At 39.4% G+C, this 24,516-nt stretch overlaps 1 protein-coding gene across 2 annotated transcripts in view; it reads left to right on the top strand.

The window, feature by feature from the left end:
* Positions 1 to 1,774: 1,774 nt before the first annotated feature.
* The window catches only part of RALA (RAS like proto-oncogene A), a 108,295-nt gene continuing 85,553 nt past the window's right edge, over positions 1,775 to 24,516 (top strand). For both annotated transcript variants that reach the window (XM_077119479.1, XM_077119480.1), the window contains exon 1: positions 1,775 to 2,017. The gene's annotated coding sequence lies outside the window, so the exon portion shown is untranslated. The remainder of the gene's footprint in view (positions 2,018 to 24,516) is intronic.

Here is a 24,516-nt window from a genome sequence, read left to right as displayed (position 1 = left end):
GCCAGAGACCCGGGTTTCATTAAGCATTTGACTATTGGTCTTTATATGAGAACACATCACCCCATGGTGATTTTTTTTTAAAATATTTCAGCAATTTTTCCAAGTTGCTGGGAAAAGGTTGGATGAAAAGGACAAATGGTTTTGAAACTGTGCTTAATGACTGCAGGGTCTGCCTTGATGTGGTAGGTCCAGCCTTCGGTATTTTCACTTTCAGCCCAAATACTTCCCAGAACACTAGACCTTATTGCAAACTGCCATTAGATAGTGCTACTGGTACTTTAAACTCACCATGTCCAAAACGCAATTTATTTTCTGCACCCGTCACCCAGCTCATCTCATTTGGCAAAACGCACGTTTACCCCAAAGCAAATCAAGGCATCATCCTTGTCATTTCCATTACACCTCATACAGAATCCCTCCCTCCCCAGCAATTCAGTAGCAAAATGGATTTAGCCTCCCGAAATTTTAGGAAACTTTCTTCTTCGCATGCTCACTTGCCACTTATATTTCCGTAACGGCCCCTTGCCTATAAGCTCTCTGCTTGCTCTGCTTCTTCCTCCAACTCATCTGTCCTCCACTAATGTAACAGCTTAAATCTGTCCAGTTCATTCCCCTACTTGATACTTCAGAGGTTCCTCATTGCCCTCCTATGGCATCAACGGTGATTCGTGATTTGGTTCTTGTCTGCTTTTCTAGCCTTATCTTTTTCAGCAACTCAGGCTTAAACTTAAGTCCCATAAATACTACTTGGACCACTCAACACACATTATTTCTTGTCCCTGTACCTGTGCACATGCTGCATGTTCTTTCTGTTCAGATATGAATTTGCCCCTATTTTATACCAGGAAAATTCCTATTTAATCTTGAAAACTGTCCCTCACAGTTTTTAACGTCACACATTCTTTTCTTTGTATATCTTGATATACACCGTGCTTCCAATCGTAATTATCTGTGTCTCCAACAGACTTGGGTATTCTTCGAGAGCAAAGACTGGGCCATGTCCAACTTAGTACTCAATTTAAGGGGCTGCGGAGGGGTTGATGTGTGTAAGAGAATACGTGTCAAGAGATAAGAATCTGTAGCTGCCAACAAACATTAAGCAAACGAATTAACGAGCTATTTCGAATCTGTGGAGGTATTTAAATAAAGCAACCAATTTAGCGCAACTATTTCTAACTTCAGTTTTCAAATCACAGCGCCATGGGTCGCATCAGACCTTTAGTGCCGCCGGGGGTCGAGCCCATTATTAAGAGCTCGCTGAGGGCCCAGGACAGCCGCCGAGACCCTCCGGCAAGGTAGGCGACTGATCCAATTCCTAGGTTCAGCCCACAATGAGCCACGTCGCCGACTCCACGCCACAAAACCCTGACCACAGGACGAGGGTATACTGCGCCCTGAAACTCCCGGAGAGATGGGGCTGGCCCCCTAGAATCAAGATGGCGGCCTTCACTCTCCCCTCCTTCCCCCAAGAAGCCCCTCTAGTCCCCAGGAGACAGACAAAGACGTCGCGGCGCCCACGCGGAGATCCGGGAACCTCCGCGAAGTCTGCTGCCACGCCCGAGCCCCCGGGAGGTGACTTCACCTCGATGGGCGCGTGGAGTCGGGAGTGGGGTCGCTGAAAGGCAGCACAGACGGCTCTCTCAGGACAGAGGGCGGACACCGGCCAGCTCGCGCCCTCCAGGCCATTGTTGACTGCCCGGGCCCTCATCCGCCCTCCTCTCCGTGGACAGGAAGTTACTCCCAATCAGCCCCGCCCCACCACTGGTGCCCCGGAAGTTATCTGCGGCGGCTGCTGCAGAGCGGCCAGGAGGAGGGTGGATCTCCTGAGAGTGGAGAGTCTCGATCCTCCTCATCCTCCACCTCCTCCTGCCGCCCAGGCTCCGCCGCCGCGGGTCGTACTCCTGCTGCTTCCTGGAGCGGGGCCTCCCAGAGAACACGGGCCCAGCTCACTCCGGCCCGAGCCAGCGCAGCCGCGGCTTCCGAAGCCCGCGGGGCGGCGGACCGGCTCGCGGTGCAGGTGAGCGATGCCCGCCGGGGCTGCCGGGCAGTGACTGGGGCCGCAGGGGCGACGATGGGGGTGTGTCCGGGCGGCGGCGGTCAGAGGCCCAAGCGCTGGGCCCGACTGCCTAGGTTGCACATCCCGCTTTCTACTCGCGGGACAAACCGGTGCTGGAATTCCGTGCTCTGCGTTCGCCACTATACGGGCGAGTGTGTCCTCGAGAGCGGGGTGTCCGGCGGGATCCCCTCTGCCCCTCAGCCCTTCCGAGTTGGCCTCGCTGGAAGGTCACCCCGCAACTCTGGGCCATCCCTGCCCTGGTCGCCGCGCCGAGGTCCCCGCTCGGGCGGTGCCCGCGATCTGTGGGGACCCACCGCCGCCACCGCCGCAGTCCCCGCGCCTCTCTCCGCCCCTCTCCCTTCCTTTTCTTTTTTTCCACTCCTTTATTATACTAGAGCAATTGCTTTTTAAGCATCTCCACCAGGGTTTTGTGCTAGTTAAAGGAATGGCTTTTTGGGACTGAAATCATTAGACGTTCCACACTGAACTGAATAGCCGACCCTAGGCTCTTGCACAGATTTATCCCATCCCATGTTCGGGAGACTAGACCCTAGAACGGCTAGGAGAGAATGCACATATTTTCGGGTGAAGGGGTGTTTCTTCTGTGATCCGTTCTTAAAGCGTTTCCAGATGTGAAAGATGTGATTTGTATTCTTTAGCCTGGATATATGTGTGTAAGTGGGCGGGGGTGGAGGTGCACAGAGGTGGCAGTGTTGTTTCAAGGTTTAGGGAGAATTATGGAGTTAACTGCCCTTTGCTAGGAAACCTGAATGTCCAGACTTGTGAGCGCAATTCCAAATGTCATTGAGGTAAGTGTGAGAGCTCCCGTGCCACGCCCTACGTGTCAAGCTGAAAAGCACATAATTTACAAATTGTATTTGAGGCGGGGGTGGGGGGTGACGGTGAGCTTTTATATTGAATTTTTCTTTTTCTGTGGTGTTTTATTTAGCTAAGGCTTTAGAATTTTTTACCGTTCTCCTATCATCCCCCCACTTTTTGTGGTTTCTTTTTTTACACTTTTTTTTATTGTGATATATAACATATATACAATCTCTCCCACTTTAAAAAAACTTAATTTGTGTGTTACACTTAAAAGCAAACAACCCTTTGAAGAGGTTAAGAGGATTCCCTTAATGTATAAAAACACATTTGAGGTTCTTTTAATAAAACAGGTGTCGTAAATGAATTATTTTCCTGAAAGTACATGACAATTTTAATCATATTCCAAAAATGGAATAACAAATTTCATTAATAAACCCTCAGAGTAGAAAGCATTCCTTTTGGCTTATGTTTACTAACATATTTACAGGTATTTTATTAGCTTATATATTTTTCTGTCTCTGTTAATACATTATCATAAAATAACTTTTGTGACTCTTAAAATATTATTTTTACACCTTGAATTTCTTCAGGGTAGGAACCATGTCTTATTCATCATTGCTTCTAGAACATAGAAACTCCTGGTATGGTGTGCATAGAGCATGGAAGTTACTCACACATTTCTTCTCTGAATGTGTAGGTGACACCTTCCAGAAGTCATTTATTTTGTTGGATAGGGTTTTTTTGTTAGTTTATTTGTTTCGGTTTCTTGTACATAAAGACTTCGCTTTACCTTTTTGTTCGAAGAACAATTCAAGAATCCATTACTTTCCAAAACCCTATCTTCCCCTTGAAAGGTTAAAATTAGAATTGGGGGATTGTGATTGGGCATTATAATACTTCAGTGTCAAATGCTTACTACTTGAACATGTTTGTCTAAGATTATTGAAAGAGATTTACTGGTGATAGTTAACTTTATGTTTGGAGTTGACAGTACTGTATCTTAATTAAAAAGTGAATATTCGGAGTTATCGCTGCTTGAAAAACGTAGTGCATCATAGAATTGCTTGTAGTGGCCTCTTCTTCCTCTGGATACATGAAATCCTTTGACACCCTAATCTGACCTTGGCATGGTTTATAAATAACCACTTCACGCTTTTCTTTTCAGAGATCCAGATGCTATTCTGTAGTGTATCTGCAAAGTATGCAGTTATATGTATCATTTGTTTTGAAGCAGTTTTTCATTACAACACTTTCTTGCAGGGCTAATTATAGGAAAGGATTCTCTCTACTGTTTGTGAAGTATGATCTTTGCTTATAGACTGTGTGGTTGGTTTCAATTGCGTAAAGTTCAAATAGAAAAAGTGCTGATGTCTTCTTCTCTCTCCAAATACCTGGTGGTGGTCCTGCACTGCTTTTCGAAGTCCAGCTTCTACAGAGCCTAAATACACCAGTATCATTTCTTGTAAGTGTGTGTATCATTGTAATGTGTACTGTATTCCTGAGTAGATGGGTGGCAAGGATAATCACTTTTAAAATACTAGAATAAGAGACTATGAATATTGATAAGAAAAAAGATTATGATTTTTAAGAAGCAGGCAGTTTATTGTTTTCAATGTTTTATGAAATATTATAATTTTTAAATATTAAGAAGAGGCAAGTATACAATTTATCTCAGTAACACTACCACTGTACAGAGGTTAGATTTCCTTTCTTTAATTCAGTTACTCTTAGTAATAACAGTTCTCATTTATTGACTGCCTACCAAGCATTGGGTTAAGAACTTTACTTACATTATTTCTCGTCTCTATAACACATCTTCAAGGTAGGTAGTTTTCAGTATTTCACTAAGGCTAAGTGATTTATTTGCCCGACGCTATGCCCCTAGTGGGTAATAGAATCTTTGAAAGTAATCGTCTCTAGGATCCTGGGTATTGTAGTTAATCCTAAAAGTGGAGGAAGAGGTGATTCTGATTGAGTGGATCTTCCGAAAAGTTAAAGTACTGATCTCAGCATTCTTGACCTTTGTGGACCTGGGGCTGTGAGGGACCCTGGCCAGGTGGCCTCAGGCTACAGGTGTCTTCCTTTTATCTACATCGTGCCTACGAATATAGAGTGTTATCACCTTCTGTATGTACCATGATGAAAAAAGGATTGGGGAGCACTTTGTATCAATCCATTTTTCATAGATGTCCTAGTAGAATTTTAGAGACCTGGCTCTGGTATTGCTAGGTTTGAACATACGGATTTTACCTAGAGTTCCTGAATAGTCTACCTTTTTAGTCTACATCCTTTTTTTTTCTTTCCTTTTTTTTTATTAGACTAGTTGTAGGTTTACAGGAAAATCTTGCAGGTAGTACAGAGTTCGCATATAACTGGCAGCCCACTGCCCACTGAGGAAGTTTTATTTGAGAGGAGAGCCATAAATCTCTTCATAGTGAACTTTTCTGAAACCACGTTGTACATCAATTCTTCCTTTCACTACTGGAGATGGGGCAATAGAGAAGTGGAAAAAATGGTGGAAGAGGTAGAAGTGTGCAGGATCCGTGTTTTTGCCATTTGAGACCGAAATCATTTTCTGTATGGTTTTAGCAGGAAGTCTAAAAGGTGACAGAACTCTTGTAAGGGTCTAATTGCTATTCAGTTCCAGTAGAATCCTCTTCAGTCTTGCCAAGTCAGTGTACTTTTCTTCTTTAGTGCACTTTTAAGAGACCTTAATTTGAAGGATGTAGGAATAAAATAGTTTAATTTTTTCCCCCAATTACTCTTCACTGTAGCTATGTCACTTTAACTCTGTGTCAGTATTGTCACAACATTGTATTGATATAACGAAATAGTTGTAAATGTGTGAACAAACTATTAGAATCCTATGTATATCGTCCAGTTAGCAGGAGAAAGTGTCACAGAGGTTTCAATCTAATCTATCTCTTCAGTTGTCCTTAATGAAAATCTAAATGTATGTATATAAAATTGTATAAAGTCATTTTCCTTAAAGGGACTATAGCTAGCTGCTAATTATGTAGAGCAGCTTATAAAGTATTAAGCTTTGTTTTGAAATGTAACATTTTATTCATGGAGAAAGTTATTTTTAATTCCTTAAATTGAGAACTTTAATTCTAGAAACTAAATTTTGTGCTGTATTGATATAGTTCAATCATGAAATGTCCCAAAAGTCTTTCATTCTAAGTGGCCTATCGTTTATATGTAAGTAAAGAAATAACAAAGATGGCTTTCACGTGGAAATTCTTGGGGAAACCTAAGCTCTTTCAGGGTGGAGGTTTTAAGAATGTCAGTATACCATGTACAACTTGGCTCTTACAACTTTTACCTGAAGATAAAGTGTTTCGTGTAGGAGAATTTTATCCTTTTCAGTAGACAGTTTCGTGTATCTTCAACTCAGAAGAATATCCCAAATCTCTGTATTACTGAATAGCATACATACATAAACAATGTTCATCATTCAGATATTTTTTGTCTTTATATTATCTTACTTATTTGGGGTAGTCTGTGATTAATGGGATTGGTGCCAGATGCTAGAATTTATTTTGACCAATGAACACAGCTGACTCAAGGGAGTACAATCTCCCGCTAAGTAAGAGAACAAAACCCAATGTGCATAAAACAGATAAAAGACTTCTGGCTTTAGCTGAAGGATGCAACTACCTGTGTAACAACAGCAGCAGAAACTAATTCTCCTGTGGCTGCATAGGCTGTATATTATTTCTAATCTCGAATGTAGTTTACTGGTTTGCATCTTTTAAAACCAAGATTGGATATTTTCCTTTGTAAAGAAAATAAATCTCATGAGATAATGGCTTGATTAATGTTTTGAACAATGCAAAGAAACTGTTTAATTAGAATAAATTATTTTTGTTTGAAATTAAAAAGTATTGAGTTGTGTTCACTTCTTGAGTTAAAAAAGTGAAGCATTTAGCTCTAAGTAAAAAATAGCTCATTCTTTAGCCCCCCATTAGTAACAGTTATTCTTTCTTTTTTCTTTTGCTGTAAGACATATTTTTTACTTCCTTATTGTATTAATAAGGATTTTGCTATGGTATAGAAAAAATGAAATTAAAGCAGCTTTGTAGTTTTTAAAAGATGTGTTAGAGTGAATTTTAGGAGATAATTTGCGTCTTTGATTTCAGTACACCTGCAGATGAAAGCATATTTCCTCAGAGTCAAGAGATAGTCTGTACAAGCCAAAAAAAAAAAACTAGCTTCCAAAAAGTATTATGATCCTATTCTTAAAGGTCTTCATAGCTAGGATCCTCTATTAGATGCAATAGACATAACTCCTGACCCACATCATCTCCTTGAAGTCAGGGATCCAGTTTCAGTACAGTATTCACTTATTGAAACTAAATATCAAGGTTTGACATTGTCATCTTGGACAGTAAGCATAGCAAGATTATGAAATGGCTTCTACTCCCAGATGCATTGTGTGAACATGGGGAAAAGAAGATCTCCAGTTTCCATAAAAATTGTGGTTGATTGGTCATCTAAACTAGAGGCTCTCAGCTTTCTTTTGCAGTTGGAAAGATAGCATGGTAATCCTTAAAAACGGAAGTTGCCAAACTGAGTGATTGCAAATGGTGCCCTTGTCTAGATTTTTCAGCCTTCTGGCCTCTGGTTGGCCCGCTCTAATCTTTTCCCCACATTTGGTCAAAGTGATCGTGATAGTCCCTGCTTAAAACCCTCTTGTGTCTCCTTTCTGTTTAATAAAATTCAAAGTCCTTACTCTGATATACAAAACTTTCAAGATCTACTCCTTGCCTGACTGACTCTCTAGCCTCATATCTCTTTTTCCCTTATAGTTAGTTCCAGCAATACTGAGCTTCTGGAATGTAATGTTTCATACTCCCCCATTTCTTCATCTTGGATTTCTAACCACTTCTCCTTTCCCCAATCTAGTATACCACTACTGGTCATTTAGAACTCAACTTAGGTGATTCCTCTCCAAGAATTCTATCTTGATTAGATTCTTTCTCCCAGTTCCATCCCTCAAAAAAAAAAAAAAAAGAAACTCTTCAAGACTGGGTTAGTTGTTCCTCTACATTGTGTTCAGTGGCTCTATTAATTTATTATAATTTTTTTTACCACAAATACCTCGTAACTATAGCTATCAGACTACCTATTATCTATTTATACACACACATACTTTAGAGGTCTTTTTCACAAATTCCTAGGCTTTCTCAGTTTGTGGTACCCTTAGTGTATCAGTAAATTTTTCACAAAAGAAATACCTAACAGTTTTAATAAGTAGTTGGATCCAAGCAATGAATAATTATGTCCTAACAACTTAGTAACCATTTGAAAAAATAATACACATGTATCAAAAGAAATAACTTTAATTCTTAACCACATAGTACTTCATTGTATATACTGTAGTTTATTCGGCCAATCCCTGTACTTAGGTATTTAAGTAATTTTCAGTATTTATAATTTAATTGTTGGAGGTATATCTTCAGGGTAAATGCATATATTTTGGATTGGTTAGATATTTCCAAATTCCTCTTTTTTGGTTGTACCATTTTGAATTTCCGTCAATGAAGTATGAGATTTTCTGTTTTCCCACAGCTTCACCAATCAGGAAAATTGTCAAGCTTTGGAGCTTTTGTCAATCTAATGGGTGAGAAATGGTATCCTAGTGCAGTTTTGATTGTTATTTCTCTTCTTTCAAGTGAATTGAACAGTTGTTCATATGTTTAAGGGCCATTTTTATATATCTTTATTAATTTGTCTGTTCATGTTATGTGTCAGTTTTTTTCCAGATAATTTTTGCTTTTTTTCTCCTCTGTTTTTATCATTACTATTATTATTATTATTTTTCCCTCTGTTTTTAAAAGTTCTTTGTAGTTAAGGATAATAGCCATTTAGCTTTGACCAAATATGGTGCTCAGTCTTCTAAGATCTGGACAGTGTTTTCATTTTAGTGCCACCCAGTTCATCCAGAAAGTTCAAGTAGCATATTTTCTGTAGATTCTTTTAATTTCTAGATTATCTAAGTCCATGTTTGTACTCAATTCATATCCTTTTGTCCATCTCTGTCATTCTAAAAATTTCCTCTCCCAGGAGTGCTGGGTAGTAGGGGGTTTACTAATTTCTTACTCCTCATGTTAAGGAACTTCTTGCCATTGGACACTTTTGGGCCATGACTTGTTGTGCACCTTTGCCTTTCTTGCCATTTTTCTGTCTAAGGAGCACCGAGAAGTAAAGTGTTTAATAACCTCTTGTTGTTAGGTTAAAGGGCTCTCATTAGGTGAGCACTCTTAGTCCATGGCCAATTGTACGTCCCCACCTTTTCTGGGAGACACATTGCCTTTTTTTTCCTCTGGGTTTTGCTGCCTCAGTATGCAGCTCAAACTTGCAGGGTTCAGGGACTCTCCTGCCTTAAAGACCTATTGACTTTATGCTCTGGCGCATAATTGCAACCTGATGGCAGCAGGGATGGGACAGTAGGGTGGAGATCTTTCCTGTTCCACTTTTTAGCCTTACCTCTCTGTTCTAGTTTGCTAGCTGCCGCAATGCAATATACCAGAAACAGAATGGCTTTTAAAAAGGGGAATTTAATAAGTTGCTAGCTTACAGTTCTAAGACCAAGAAAATGTCCCAATTAAAACAAGTCTATAGAAATGTCCAATCTAAGGCATCCAGGGAAAGATACCTTGGTTCAAGAAGGCCGATGAGGCTCAGGGTTTCTCTCTCAAGTGGAAGGGCACATGGTAAACACAGTCAGAGTTTCTCTCTCATTTGGAAAGCCACATGGTGAGCACGGTGTCATCTGCTAGCTTCTTCTCCTGGCTTCCTATTTCATGAAGCTCCCTGGGAGGCCTTCTTTATCTCCAAAGGTTACTGGCTGGTGGACTCTGCTTCTCGTGACTATGTCATTCTGCTTTGCTCTCTGAATCTCTTTCATTCTCTAAAATGTTTCCTCTTTTATAGGACTCCAGAAATTTATCAAGACTCACCCAAATGGGTGAAGACATGTCATCACCTAATCCAGTTTGACAACCACTCTTGATTAAATCACATCTCCAGGGAGATGATCTGGTTACGGTTTCAAACATACAATATTGAATAGGGATTATTCTGCCTTTATGAGATGGGATTTAGATTAAAACATGGCTGTTCTAGGGGACCTGCATCCTTTCAAACCAGCACATTCCACCCTCTGGACTGTAAAAAAGACATGTTTTCCCCATATACAAAATACATTAATTTCATGACAATATCACAAATCCTTAAACCATTTCAGTAGCAATATACATGAAATACAAAGTCAGAAACGTACAAACCCCTATCAAAGTTAGTTACAGGCTTGGTCTATTCTAAGGCAAAATTATCCTCTGGCTTTGGACCTTTGAAAACTCATAACAAATTATTTGCTGCCAACATACAAAGGAGGAACAGTCATAGGATACATATACACATTTCCATAGGGAGGAAGGAACACAGGGGTCACCAGACTCATATAGTTTCGAAAACCTGCAGGGCAAAGTCCATTAGATTTCAAAGTCTTAGAGTCATTTATCTTCAGGGATTCTGAAGGTGGCAGTCCCACCCTTTCCAAAGGCCCAGGCAGAGGCCTGCCTCTCTTCAAATATGACCTTGGGGGATATTGGGGAGACCACCTTTTTCTTGGCTTCACCCTCTCCAAGCATCGGGGCTGCACCAGGGCTCTCTGCCATCTTCAGGGCACATACACTCAACACCTCCATGTGGTACCAGCTAGGCTCTCCCTAAACCCCAAAGAATGTGCTTCACACCCACCTCCAAGGTCGAAGGCAACATAACTCTTCCACTGCAAAGAGGTGGAAGGCCTATCCTCTGCCTTTGGAGCAAACTCACCCTTTCCACAGGCTTGGGTGGGCCCACTCTTCTGGCCCGAGGCTCTTGACTTCAAACCTCAGCCTTCATGGCTTTGCCTCTGAAGTTATTTTTCCTCTATGTGTCCCTTCTCTGTCCCTCTCAGTCTCGACTGGCAGTGGTTCTCTTTATACAGGTCCCGCAACACTCTCATTGACTTTCTATGCAGTAGCCCTGGATCGTGCCCATCAGACATAAGGAATTTCCACAAATCCTTCCTGGATATCTCCATGTCCAATCTGGCTTTCTCTGAAATGGCTGACTGGTTCCACATTTAGTCAAGTCCTCATGTGGGGCACTGTTCTCTGGGGTCTCCTTTCCAGGAAACCCAGAATTCTCCAGAACATCAACTTCTGGTTTCTTTGTACTCAAGAGTTCAGTTTTCAGCTTATCTCTCTTCTGTCGCATTTCACTGTAAGCTGTGAGGAGAAACCAGGCTGCACTTTCGACATTAAATTTGGAGATCAATTCTGCTAAATATCCAAGTTCATGGCTTTTAAAATCTGCCTCCCAGCCAAAGCCACTAGTCAATTTTGCCAGATTATCTGTCATTTTAAAGCAAGGGTCGCCTTCCTTCCAGTCTCTAATAACACGGCCTGTTTTCTGTCTAAGTTGTCAGAGGTATCTTTAGAGTCCATACTTCTACCAACAGTCTCTTCAAAGCATTTTAGGCCTTCTCTATCAAGCTTCTCACAACTCCTTCAGATTCTTCCCCTTATCCATTTAAAAAGCCGTGCCAGCATGTCTGGTATTTGCAAACAGCAGCAGCAGCACCCCACTCTCCAGTACCAATATCTGTTCTAGTTTGCTAGCTGCCAGAATGCGATATACCAGAAACGGAATGGCTTTTAACAAGGGGAATTTAATAAGTTGCTAGTTTACAGTTGTAAGGCTGAGAAAATGTCCCAATTAAAACAAGTCTGTAGAAATGTCCAATTTAAGGCATCTGGGGAAAGATACCTTGGTTCAAGAAAGCGGACAATGTTCAAAGTTTCTCTTTCAGGTGGAAGGGCACATAGCGAACATGGTGGTGTCTGCTGGCTTTCACGTAGCTCTACCAAAAAGGGACTCTCTCCAAAATGTTTCCTCTTTTAAAGGATTCCAGCAAGCAACTCCATCTTCAGAGGGTGGAGACACATCTCCATAGAAATAATCTAATCAAAAGTTACCACCCCCAATTGAGTGGGTCACATCTTCATGGAAACAATCAGAATGCTCCCACCCAGCAATACTGAATGAGGATCAAAGGGTATGACTTTTCTGGGGTTCACCACAGATTCAGACCAGCACAAATACGATGGAATATTGCGCAGCAGTAAGATGAAATGATGTCCAAAACATGACAGCATGGATGAGCCTTGAGAACATAATGCTGAGTGAAATAAGTCAGTCACAGAAGAACAGATACTGTACAATTTCATCACTGAAATAGTCATGTGAGAATTTATTTATAATTGTAAATTTATTCTTTGGGATACATGGCACTATACATCCCCTTTCAATCATATTCACCTTCAGTATGGCATTGTTACTTATAAACCCCCTGTGCCGGTTTGAATCTGTTATGTACCCTGGAAAAACCATGCTTTAATCCTGATCCAGTCTTGTGGGAGCAGCCGTTTCTTTTAATCCTGATTCAGTGTTGTAGGTTGAAAACTTTTAATTAGATTATCTCTACAGAGCTGGGACACACCCAATTGTAGGTATGACCTTTTGATTAGATGGAGATGTGACTCCATTTATTCCAGAGGGTCTTGATTAGTTTACTAGAGTCTTTAAAAGTGGAAACATTCTGGAGAAATGACAGATGCCTCAGAACCAATAGCAAGAGAGCCAACAGGAACTTCAGAGCAGAGCTGACACAGATGCTGACACTTGGAGAACAAAGACACAAATTTTTGGAGCTGCTTGAAACATAACAGATTTCGCCATGAGATGTTAATCAAGCCAGAACCTGGAGAGAGCCAAGGGAAGCCAAAAGATGAAAGCCAGACCTGAAGAAGGAATTTCTTTATGTGCACAAGATATCAAGCCTTTATCCAGTATGTGGATTCCAAATGTTTTCTCCCATTGAACTGGCTGCTTCTTCACCTTTTTAACAAAGTCCTTTGAGGCACAGAAGCTCTTGATCTTAAGGAGTTCCCATTTGTCTATTTTTTCTTTGACTGCTTGTGCTTCAGGTGTAAAGTTTAAGAAGCTACCTCCTATTACTAGATCTTGAAGATGTTTTTCTGCATTTTCGTCTAGAAGTTTTATGTTACTGGCTCTTAAATTAGGTCTTTAATCCATTTTGAATTAATTTTTGTATAGGGTGCAAGGTAGGGGTCTTCTCTCATTCTTTTGGCTGTTGATGTCCAGTTCTCCCATGCTGATTTGTTGAAAAGACTATTCTGTCCCAGATCAGTGGATTTGGGGGCCTTATAAAGATCAAGTGTCCATAAATTTGTTGGTCTATTTCTGCACTCTCGATTCTATTCCATTGATCTATACTTCTATCTCTGTACCAGTACCATGCTGTTTTGACCACTGTGGCTTTATAGTAAGCTTTAAAGTCAGGAAATGATAGTTTGCTCCTTTGCTCTTCTTTTTAAGGATATTTTTAGCTATTTAGATTCTCTTTCCCTTCCATATAAATTTGATAACCAGCTTTTCCAAGACTTCAAAGTAGGTTGTTGGGATTTTGATTGGTATTGCATTGAATCTATCAGTTTGAGTAGAATTGACATCTTAACAACATTCAGCCTTCCTGTCCATGGTCATGGAATGTCTTTCCATGTATTTAGGTAGTTTTTAATTTTGTTTAGCAATTTTTTGTAATTTTCTGTGTATAAGTCCTGGATAGCCATGGTTAAGTTTATTCCTAGATGCCTGATTTTTTTTGGTCGCTATTCTAAATGGATTTTTTTCCTTAATTGTCACCTCAGGTAGGTCATTGCTGTGTATAGAAGAAACATTACTGATTTGGTATATTTATCTTGTATCCCACCACTTTGCTGTATTTGCTTATTAGCTCAAGTAGCTTTGCCATAGATTTCTCAGGGTTTTCTAAGTATAGAATCATGCCATCTGAAAATAATGAAAGTTTTACTTCTTCCTTTCCTATTTGGATGTCTTTTTTTCTTTTCTCCTTACTAATCATTCCAGTTAATCTAATACAGTGTTGAATAACAGTGGTTACAGTGGGCATCCTTGTCTCATTCCTGGTCTTACACAGAATGCTTTCACTTTCTCACCATTAAGTATGATGCTGGCTATGGGCTTTTCATATATGCCCTTTATGATATTGAGAAATTTTCCTTCAGTTCCTAACTTTTGAAGTGTTTTTATAAGGAAGGGATGCTGGATTTTTCTAATGATTTTTCAATGTAATCAATAGGATTACGTGATTTTTCCTGTTCGATTTGTTAATGTGCTGTATTATATTAATTGATTTTCTTATGTTGAACTACCCTTGCATTCCTGGTATAAATTCCATTTGGTCATGATTTATAATTCTTTCAATGTCTTGTTGGATTTGATTTGCTATTAATTTGTTAAAAATTTTTGCATCTATGTTCATTAGGAAGATTGGTCTCTAGTTTTCCTTTCTTATAGCAGTGTCTTTATCTGATTTTGGTATTAGAGGAAGTTATCTTCATAAAATGAGTTAAGTGGTATCCCTTTTTCCTCATTTTTTGGAAGAGTTTGAGCAGGATTGGTGTTAGTTCTTTTTGGAATGTTTAATAAAATTCCTCAGTGAAGCCGTCTAATCCTGGGCTTTTCTTTGTGGTAAAAGTTTTGATAACTGATTGAATTTCTTTACTTGTAATTGGTTTGTTGCACTCTTCTATTTCTTCTTAAGTCAATATAGGTAGTTTGTGTATTTCTAGGAATTTGTCCATTTCACCTAAGCTGTCTAATTTGTTGGCATATTGTTATTCATAATATTCTCTTATGATTTTTAAAATTTCTTTCATCTGTGGTAATGATCACCCTCTTTTTAAGTTTTATTTTATTTTCCTCTTCTTTTTTTTTATCTTTGTTAGTCTAGTTAGGGGTTCATCAGTTTTATTGATTTTGTTAAAGAACCAGCTTATGGTTTTTTTAAAAAGTTCTATTTTATTCTTCAGTTTATTTCTGTTTTATTAGAAATATTTTATTTCTCTTCTTTTATTTGCTTTGAGGTTAGTTTGCTTCTCTTTCTGTAAATTCTCCAAGTAAGTTCTTATTGCTTTTTTTTTTTTTTTCAAAGAGAGAAAGAGTTTATTATTACTACACGTGTAGCAGGAGAGCAGACAGCCTAACGGTCCAAAATCTGTCTTTGTTCTTGTTTTTTAATATAGGCATTTAGGGCAATAAATTTCCCTCCCAGCACTGCTTTTTCCACATCCCATAAGTTTTGATGTATGTTGTATTTTTGTTTGTCTCCAGATATTTAGCTATTTCTCTAGCAATTTCTTCCTTTACCCATAGATTATTTAAGATTATATTGTTTAATCTCCATATATTCGTGAAAGCTCTGGTTCTTTGGTAATTATTCATTTCCAACTTTATTCCATTATACTCAGAGAAAGTGCTTTGGATAATTTCAATCTTAATACATTTATAAAGACTTAGATTGTGTCCCAGCATATGAGCTATCCTGGAGAACATTCCATATGTGCTAGAGGCAAATGTGAATCTTGCAAATATATGATTTATATATATATGTCTATTAGGTCTAATTCATTTATTCCCTTATTTAAGTTCTCTGTTTCCTTGTTGATCTTCTGTCTGGTTGTTCTGTCTATGTGGAGAGTGGTGTTTTGAAGTCTCCCACTATTACTGCTGAAATGTCTCTAGCTCCCTTCAGTTTTGCCAATGTTTGCCTCATATACTTTGGAGCTCTTTGATTGAGAATGTCCACATTTATGATTGTTATTTCCTCTTGGTGAATTGTCCCTTTTATTAACATGTAGTGTCCTTCTTTGTCTCTTATGACGTTTTTGCATTTAAAGTCTGTTTTGTCTGATAATAGTTTAGCTACTCCTGCTTTCTTTTGGTTACAGCTTGCCTGAAAGGTCTTTTTCCATCCTTTCACTTTCAGTCCAGTGGTGTCCTTGAATTTTAAAATGTGTCTCTTGTAAAAGCATATGAATGGTTATGTTTTTTAATCTGTTGTACCAGTCTGTATCTTTTAATTGATGAGTTTAGTCCCATTAACATTCCAAGTAATTATAATAAAAGCAGTTCTTTTTTTTTTTCAAATGTAAATTTCTTTTATTAGAGAAGAAGTTTCAGGTTTATAAGAAAATCAAGCAGGCAACTCAGGTCCCATATACACCCCCCCCCCCCCCCCCCCCCCCCCCCCCCGTCATCAACATCTTGCATAGTGTGGTACCTTTGTTATGTGTCACTCAGTTTTAACACACCTAATGTGATACCTATATATAGCACCAATCTTTTTTTTCATAGTTCACAATATCATCAAAGTTGTGCATTCATCACCATGATCATTTTTAGAACATTTGCATTACTCCAGAAAAAGAAATAAAAGGAAAAAAAGAAAAAAACTCATACATCCCAAACCCCTTACCCTCCCTCTCATTGACCACCAGTATTTCAATCTCCTCCCTCTCACTGACCACCAGCATTTCAATCTACCCAATTTTTACCCTTTATCCTCCCCATTATTATTATTATTACCCTTTTTTGGGGGGGTGGTGGTGCATAGTCCGGGATCAAGCCTGGGTCCCCCATATGGAAGGCGAACATTCTACCACTGAACCACCCATACACCCATCCTTATTTTTTTTCACTCATCTGTCAATACCCTGGATAAATGGAGCATCAGACACAAGATTTTCACAATCACAGTCACACTGTAAAAGCTATATCACTAATACAGTTGTCTTCAAGAATCAAGGCTGCTGAAACACAACTCAGCAGTTTCAGGTAGTGGGAACTACCAGCCCCTCCAATACACCATGAACTAAAAAAGGATATCTATATAATGCATAAGAATTACCTCCAGGATAACCTCTTGACTCTGTTTGAAATCTCTCAGCCACTGAAACTGTTTTGTCTCATTTCTTTTTTCCCCTTTTGGCCAAAATTCTTTCTCAGTACCTTGATGATGAGTCCCAGGTCATCCTGGGATTTCTGTCCCACATCGCCAAGGAGATTTATGTCCCTGGGAGTCATGTCCCACATAGGGAGCAGGGCAGTGAGTTTACCTGCCGAATTGGCTTAGAGAGAGAGGCCACATCTGAGCAACAAAAGAAGTTCTCTGGGGGTGACTGTTAGGCATAATTATAAGTAGGCTTAGCCTGTTCTTTGCAGAAATGAGTTTCATAGGGGTGAACCCCAAGATCGAGGGCTCAGCCTATTGAATTGGCTATCCCCACAGCTTGCGAGAAAATCAGGAATGCCCCAGATGGGGAAGTTGAATATTTCCTCCTTTCTCCCCAGTCCCCCAAGGGGACTTTGCAAATAAAAAGCAGTTCTTGACTCTATTATCTTATCCTCTAGTTTGTATTTGTCAGATCTATATATTCTTTTCCTTCTCTGTCTTTTTATCCTTTAAATTCCCGTTACTCTTGTTCTTCAATTCTGTGTTCTCCTCCAGGTCTCCCACTCTGGTCTTTATTTTTTTCTGCTGATAGGACTCCCTTTAGTATTTCTCATAGGGCAGGTCTCTTGTTGACTAGTTCTCTCAATCTTTGTTTGTCTTTCAAGATTTTAATCTCTCCCTCAATTTTTAAAATATTTCTATTGAGAAATCTTCATACATATACAGTCCAACCATATTATACATTCAGTGGCTCACAGTATCATCCCATGGTCATGTATTCATCACCATGATCATTTTTAGAATATTTTCTTCACTCCAGAAAAAGAAAGAAAAAGAAAAAACTCGTATACCCCACACCCCTTATACCTCCTTCTCATTGACCACAAGTATTTCAATACCCATTTTTTACCCTTTATCCCCTCCCCCTCGGTGTTGAAGGATAACTTGGCTGGATAAAGTCTAAGTATAGATGCTTTCATTTTTCTGAGCTGTTTGCAAGTAAGTTGGAGTCATTATGAACCTCCTAAGGACAAAGGCATTCTCCTGCATAACCATAATACTGTTGTAACACATAAGAAAATTAATAATAATTCTATAACATCATCTAATATCTGTTTCAAATCCAGATTTCCTCATTTGTTTCCTAATTCTTTAATAGCTACTTTTTTTCCTGATCCAGAATCCAATCAAGGTTCACAATTTCTATTTTTTTATTATGTCTTCTTTAGTCTCTATTATTTCTTTATTCTTTCCAACTGACTTTACTGAGATATAATTTACATATCACAGAATTCACTCATTTTAATTGTATAATTCAACTTTTCTTTAGTAGTTTTACTATATTAAGAAACTATCATCATAATCTAGTGTTAAAACATTTTCATCACCTCCGTATAATCCCTTATGCCTGTTTATACTCATTCCCCATTCCCACCCCCAGCCCCAGATAGCCATTAGCCTACTCTCTGTCTCCATGGATTTGCCTTTTCTGGACAGTTTATAGAAATGAAATCAGTTGATATATGGGCTTTTGAGTCTTTTTTTTTTTTCTTTTTTAATGTAATGATTTTCTGATTTATCCATAGTGTGATGTGGGTCAGTACTTCTTTCCTTTTTATTGCTGAATAGTCCATTGTTTGGACATACCACATTTTGTTTATCTACTCACCAGTTGATGGACATTTGGATTGTTTCCACTTTTCATGTGCTTATTGGTCATTTATATATCTTCTGTAGTGTCTATTCCATTCTTTGCCCATTTAAAAAAAAATGGGTTGTTTGTATTATTATTGCATTGTAAGAGTTCTTTGTGTATTCTGGAATGCATCCTCTATTAGAAATATGATTTGTAAATAATTTCTCCCAGAGAATGCTATATTTTTTGTAATGATGTTAACAATGAGCCTTGTTTAATATTTTTAAATTTGCCATGGGACATTTTTTAGAGGGTTGGAATAAAAGCTGAATCTTCTGCTCTTAATTCTTTCACATGTCTAGTAATATAGTAAAACAAAATCAATGATTATAGTAGGGATGATGGTAGTCATTCTCCTCTTGATTCTGCATTTAGGCAGAATCCCTTCTCTTCCCTTCTGAACCATGAGAAGCAGATAGAGATATTGTGATGGTAGGGCCCTTTCAGTTGCAAGAGCCAGCAATCTAGTTCAATCTGCCTTTAGCAAAAGAGAATTTTGTTTTTCTCTCCCTTCCTAATCTCTGTTTCTTTTTTCATTCTACTGGCAGAGCCTCTCTCATGTCGTGGGAAGGTGCCCACCTTCATTCCAGATTCAGTTCTTCCCACTTCAGCAGAAAGAGCCAGTCTTCCTCACTAACCCTTCCATAGAAGCCCAAGAAGTGAAATACTCTGGCTAACGTGGGTCTCTTACCATTCTGTTGAGGGATGGAGCATTCTGATTTATAGTCCTCCTATAATGGAGTTAAGAAAGGGTAGTTTCCTTTAGAGGAAGGGACTGGGCAGACATCATATGTGTACTTCTTTGAGGGTATCATGTCATTTTTGCCCTCTTAAATTAGATTAAACCAAAGGTAATAAATTGATAGTTAACATCTAGAGTATAATCGTGTATTTGTACATCCAACTAATTTTTTTCTTTCTTTTTAAACTCTTTATTGTATAATATGGTATACATACAAAGCAAAGAAAGAAAAAAGCAATAGTTTTCAAAGCATTCTTCAATAGGTAGTTACAGGGCAGATCCCAGAGTTTGTTATGGGCAACCATACAATCCTCTCAGATTTTTCCTTTCATCTGCTCCAGAATATAGGAGGCTAGAAGGCATAAATTGTTTTTGTCATTCACCAACCATATTCATTTGTTAAATCCTGTCTTCTCTGTATGACTCCACCATAACCTTTGACCTTTATATCCCTCTCTTTAAGGATGTTTGAGCTATGGCCATTCTAATTTTTCATGTTGGAAGGGTCTGTCAGTAAAATGGGGTAGGGAGATGAAACTATCTGATGTTCTTGAGAGACTGGGCCCTCTAGGTTTCAGGACTTACCTGGTCCAGAGACCTATCTGGAGGTTATAGGTTTCTAGAAAGTTACTCTAGTGCATGGTACCCTTGTGGAATCTTAAATATTGCCCTTGGTGTTCTTTAGGATTGGCTGAAATGGTCCCGGTTTGGTGTTGGCAGTTTATGCTAGGTAGCAGTGTCTAACTGAAGCTTGCATAAGAGCAACCTCCAGGGTAGCCTCTCAACTCTATTTGAACTCTCTCTGCCACTGATACTTTATTAGTTACACTTCTTTTCCCCTTTTTGGTCAGGAATTGTTGATCCCACGATGCCAGGTCTGGATTCATCCCTGGAAGTCATCTCCCATGCTACCAGGGAGATTTTCACCCTCCCTGTAGGGGAGGGGGCAGTGATCTCACTTTCAGGGTTGGGCTTAGAGAGAGTGAGGCCACATCTGAGCAATAAAAGAGGTCCTACAGAAGTATCTCCTAGGCATACTTATACATAGTCTAAGCTTCTCTGCTACCTACACAAGCTTCACAAGAGTATGCCTCAAGATCAAGGGCTTGGCCTATTGTCCTTATGTTTGACACAGCATCAGGGGATTCCCTGATAGTAAAGTTTAATAGCTCCATATTTTTTCTCTAGTCTCTCAAGGGACTTTACCAATACTTTTTGATTATCTGCTTAATATGCTCTAGGATGTATCCAGGCATTACATTAAGCTACACAGGATTGAAGGACCTCTTTCTTATTCTGGGCTCCCTGTTTCAGTTGTTCAAATGAGCTATACAGATAGGTTGAGTGAGATTATGTGCTACAGAAAATTGAGGTTCCAGACCAATCCATTTAATTTTAATTCTGAATCATCCTGTACTAGTAGCACTCTTTTCTTGTCCAAACAAACTCATGTGTATTTCATTTAAACTAAAATATTCAGCATACCTCTTTCCACCTCCCAGTACAACCTGGTAATTGTGGGTAATTTTCTGCAATTCTCATGGATACTCTTTTAACAGTTTTTTTGTTTGTTTTTAGCTTTCTGATTAGGAGTTGTGTACAACTGTCTTGTACATCTTGTATTTCCACAGATTGCTGAAGTCAATATTTATAATTTGTTTGCTCCCCCTCCTCTTTCATTTACTGGATCTCCAAATTTATCAGTGTCCTATGTTATGATTCGTCTTTAAAATAAATTTTTTAAAGTTAGGGAAGTTCCCAGTTCCTTTTCATGACACTGGGTGTGTGATGTTCATGATGCTGCTACTGTTGATGTAGTTGTGATCTTCCTGCTGAAAAAAGAAAATAACTTGTCACTTGAAATGCTTCTTACCTAAGTCCTTAGCAGACAAGTACAACTGGTATATAAATACTATTGTGTAGATAAACAAATAACTTTGGATATTGTGTGGATCTCATGTTTTGCTTTCATATAGTACTCTTCAGAATTTATTTTCAGCATTAAAATTAAATGCAAAAATGAGAACTTTTGGTTTAGATTGTCTGTGTAAGGCACATCATCTCCATAGAGTTGGGATGGGCCTTATATATTTGAGTAAGGTTAAAAGGGGAAATTTTAAGTTGTATATATGTGTTACTAGAATAAAAATTCTTAAAATCAAACCATGGAATTGCATACCACAAACAGTGAACCCTAAGTTAAACCATGGACTATAGTTTATAGCACAGTTATAAAAATGTGCGTTCATCAGTTTTAACAAATGTACCACACCAGTGCAAGGTGATAATAATAGCGTAGTATATCTGAATCCTGTATATGCATGATTTTTCTGTAAACCCACAACTTCTCTAATAAAAAAAAAAGTCATTGACTTAGTTTCCTGGGGCTGCTGTTTCAAAGTACTAAAGTACCACAAAACTGGATGGCTTAAGGCTATAGAAATTTATTGTCTCACAGTTTTTGGAGGTTAGAAGTCTGAAATATGTTGGGGTTAATACTTCCTTACTTTTTCCTAGCTTCTATGGTTTGCCAGCAGTCCTTGGGCTTCAGGCTCTGCCTCTGTCATACATGGTGTTGTCCCCTATGTTTCTGAGTCCAGTTATAGAGACACCAGCAAATTGGATTAGAGGCTCCCCTACTCCAGTTTGACCTCGTCTTAACTAATCACATCTTCAAAGATTTTATTTCCAAATAGGGTCACATTCATGGGACTAGGTTTAGGACTTGGGCCTATCTTTTGGGGGACAAAACTCAATCCATAGCGATGGGAGGGACCAAGATGGCGGCTTAGTGAGGTGTGGGATTTAGTTCGTCCTCCAGAACAGCTAATAAATAGCCGGGAACAGTACAGAACAACTGGTGGGGCCACGTCATTGACCAGACACACAGCTTACACCAGTCTGGACCAGCTGGACCAGCTGCAAGCACACCTAGAATCGTAAGTTCCCCAAACCGTGGCAGCCGGCACCCGTCCCCCACAGGCTGCTTCCCAGAGGGTAAAGGAAAGAGAGTTTACGAGCAGCAGGGGCTGAGCACAACCAAACTCCAATTGTGGAATTAATTAACAAATTCTGACTACTAAAAATAGGCCCCCAGCTCAGCTAAACCTCTAGTAAAAGCAGAGGTCACTGTTTTTCCCCCGGTGCAGAGGGGGCAGGGCTAACGGAAAAAGAAAAAGAAAAAAAAGAGAGAGGTTTTTTTAGATTTGAGAAGGTCTGGGCCCTGAAGGAAAGGACAGGGCACTAGGACCTGGGGATACACAGCGCAACATAGCAACTTAAGCTCTTAATTGGCAAACCTGAGGAACGGGGGTCCTGCTCTGAAAAGGATTTTTCTCTTTCATTTTGGTGGCTGTGCTTCTACAGCTTGACTGCTCTTTGGATATAGTTGCAAGGCTTCTTGGGTTCCAACTGCCACATGCATAGGCAGAATTAAGCTTGTTTGAGTGTTTGTCTGGAGCCTGTGCCTTCCCCACGAGAGGGGTGGGGCCCAGCTCAAGTGGAATCCCTTCCTCAAGGAGTTCAAACCCCAAGGTCTGAAAAAGTGAAGCAATTAAAACCAGTCTACAACCTCTCCTCTGTCTCAACCACACGCCCAGCAGGAAGAGTCTGCTGAAGTTAAAGGTACCGCATTACCTTATCCTGGTGGGACCTGCAGGCAGACAAGCACCACATACTGGGCAGGATAGGAAAAAACAGAGAGCCCAGAGGATTCATAGGAAAGCCTTTCAGTCTGCTGGGTCTCACCCTCAGGGAAAACTGACACAGGTGATTCTTTCCTCCTGAGAGGAGGCCAGTTTGGTCTGGGAAAATCTGGCTGGGGTCTGTAACACCTAAGTAGACCCTCCTAAGGTGGGAGGTGTGTGTGTGGCGGGGGGGACCCTGCAGGCAGGGTGAGAAACAAGAAAACAAGAACTGAAAAATTCTGATCTGTTAAACAAAACCTAAACTAGAGGTCCAGAATAAGCTGATTTGAATGTCAAAGAACAAATAGACAACAAAGTCAGCCAGCAAGAAAATCCCAAGTCGAGAAAGGGAAAACAAGCTCCAGAATAAAGTAATTAAGGTAATTAATGCCTAGGTGCCAGCACAAAAAATAACAAATCATACTAGGAAAATTGAAGATAAGGCCCAGTCAAAGGAACAAGCCAACAATTCAAATGAGATACAGGAGTTGAAACAATTAATTCAGAATGTTCAAACAGACATGGAAGACCTCATCAAAAATCAAATCAGTGAATTCAGGGAGAATGTAAAGAAGGCAAGAACTTATGGTAATGAAAGGCACAGTAGAAGAGATGAAAATAACAATGGAAACCTAGAATGTCAGATTTCAAGAGGCAGAATATAGAATTAGTGAACTGGAGGATGGGACACCCGAAATCCAACAAACAAAAGAAAATATAGGGAAAAGAATGGAAAAATATGAGCAGGGACTCAGGGAATTGAATGACAACATGAACTGCATGAATGTACATGTTGTGGGTGTCCCAGAAGAAGAGAAGGGAAAAGTGGGTGTCCTAGAAGGAGAAAAACTAATAGAGGAAATTATCACTGAAAATTTCCCAACTCTTATTAAAGATTTAAAATTACAGATCCAAAAAATGCAGTGTACCCCAAACAGAATTGGTCCAAATATACTCCAAGACACTTACTAATCAGAATGTCAGATATCAAAGAAAAAGAGAATCTTGAAAGCAGCAAGAGAAAAGCAATCCATCACATACAAGGGAACCCCAATAAGACTATGTGTAGATTTCTCAGCAGAAATCATGGAGGCAAAAAGACAGTGGGATGATATATTTAAATTACTAAAAGAGAAAAACTGCCAACCAAGAATTCTATACCCAGCAAAATTGTCCTTCAAAAATGAGGGAGAAATTAAAACATTTTCAGGCAAAAAATCACTGGGAGAATTTGTGACCGAGAGACCAGCTCTGCAAGGAATATTAAAAGGGAACACTAGAGACAGATACAAAAAGACAGGAAAGAGAGGTATGGAGAAGAGTGTAGAAATGAAGACTATCGGTAAAGATAAAAAGAAGGAAAATTAGAAATGACAAAAGTCAAAATGGTAGAAGAAAGTTCTGCCTGTACAGTGGTAACACTAAATTTTAATGGATTAAACTCCCCAGTCAAAAGACATAGATTAGCAGAATGGATTATAAAACAGGACCCATCTATATGGTGTCTACAGGAAATGCATCTTAGACCCAAGGATAAACATGGGTTGAAAGTGAAAGGTTGGAAAAAGGTATTTCATGCAAATAACAATCAGAAAAGAGCAGGAGTAGCTCTACTAATAT

This window comes from Tamandua tetradactyla, chromosome 1, assembly GCF_023851605.1.
Source record: "Tamandua tetradactyla isolate mTamTet1 chromosome 1, mTamTet1.pri, whole genome shotgun sequence".
NCBI lineage: Eukaryota > Metazoa > Chordata > Mammalia > Pilosa > Myrmecophagidae > Tamandua > Tamandua tetradactyla.
The sequence above is the reverse complement of the archived record's forward strand: the minus strand, read 5'-3'. Positions and strand labels throughout refer to the sequence as shown.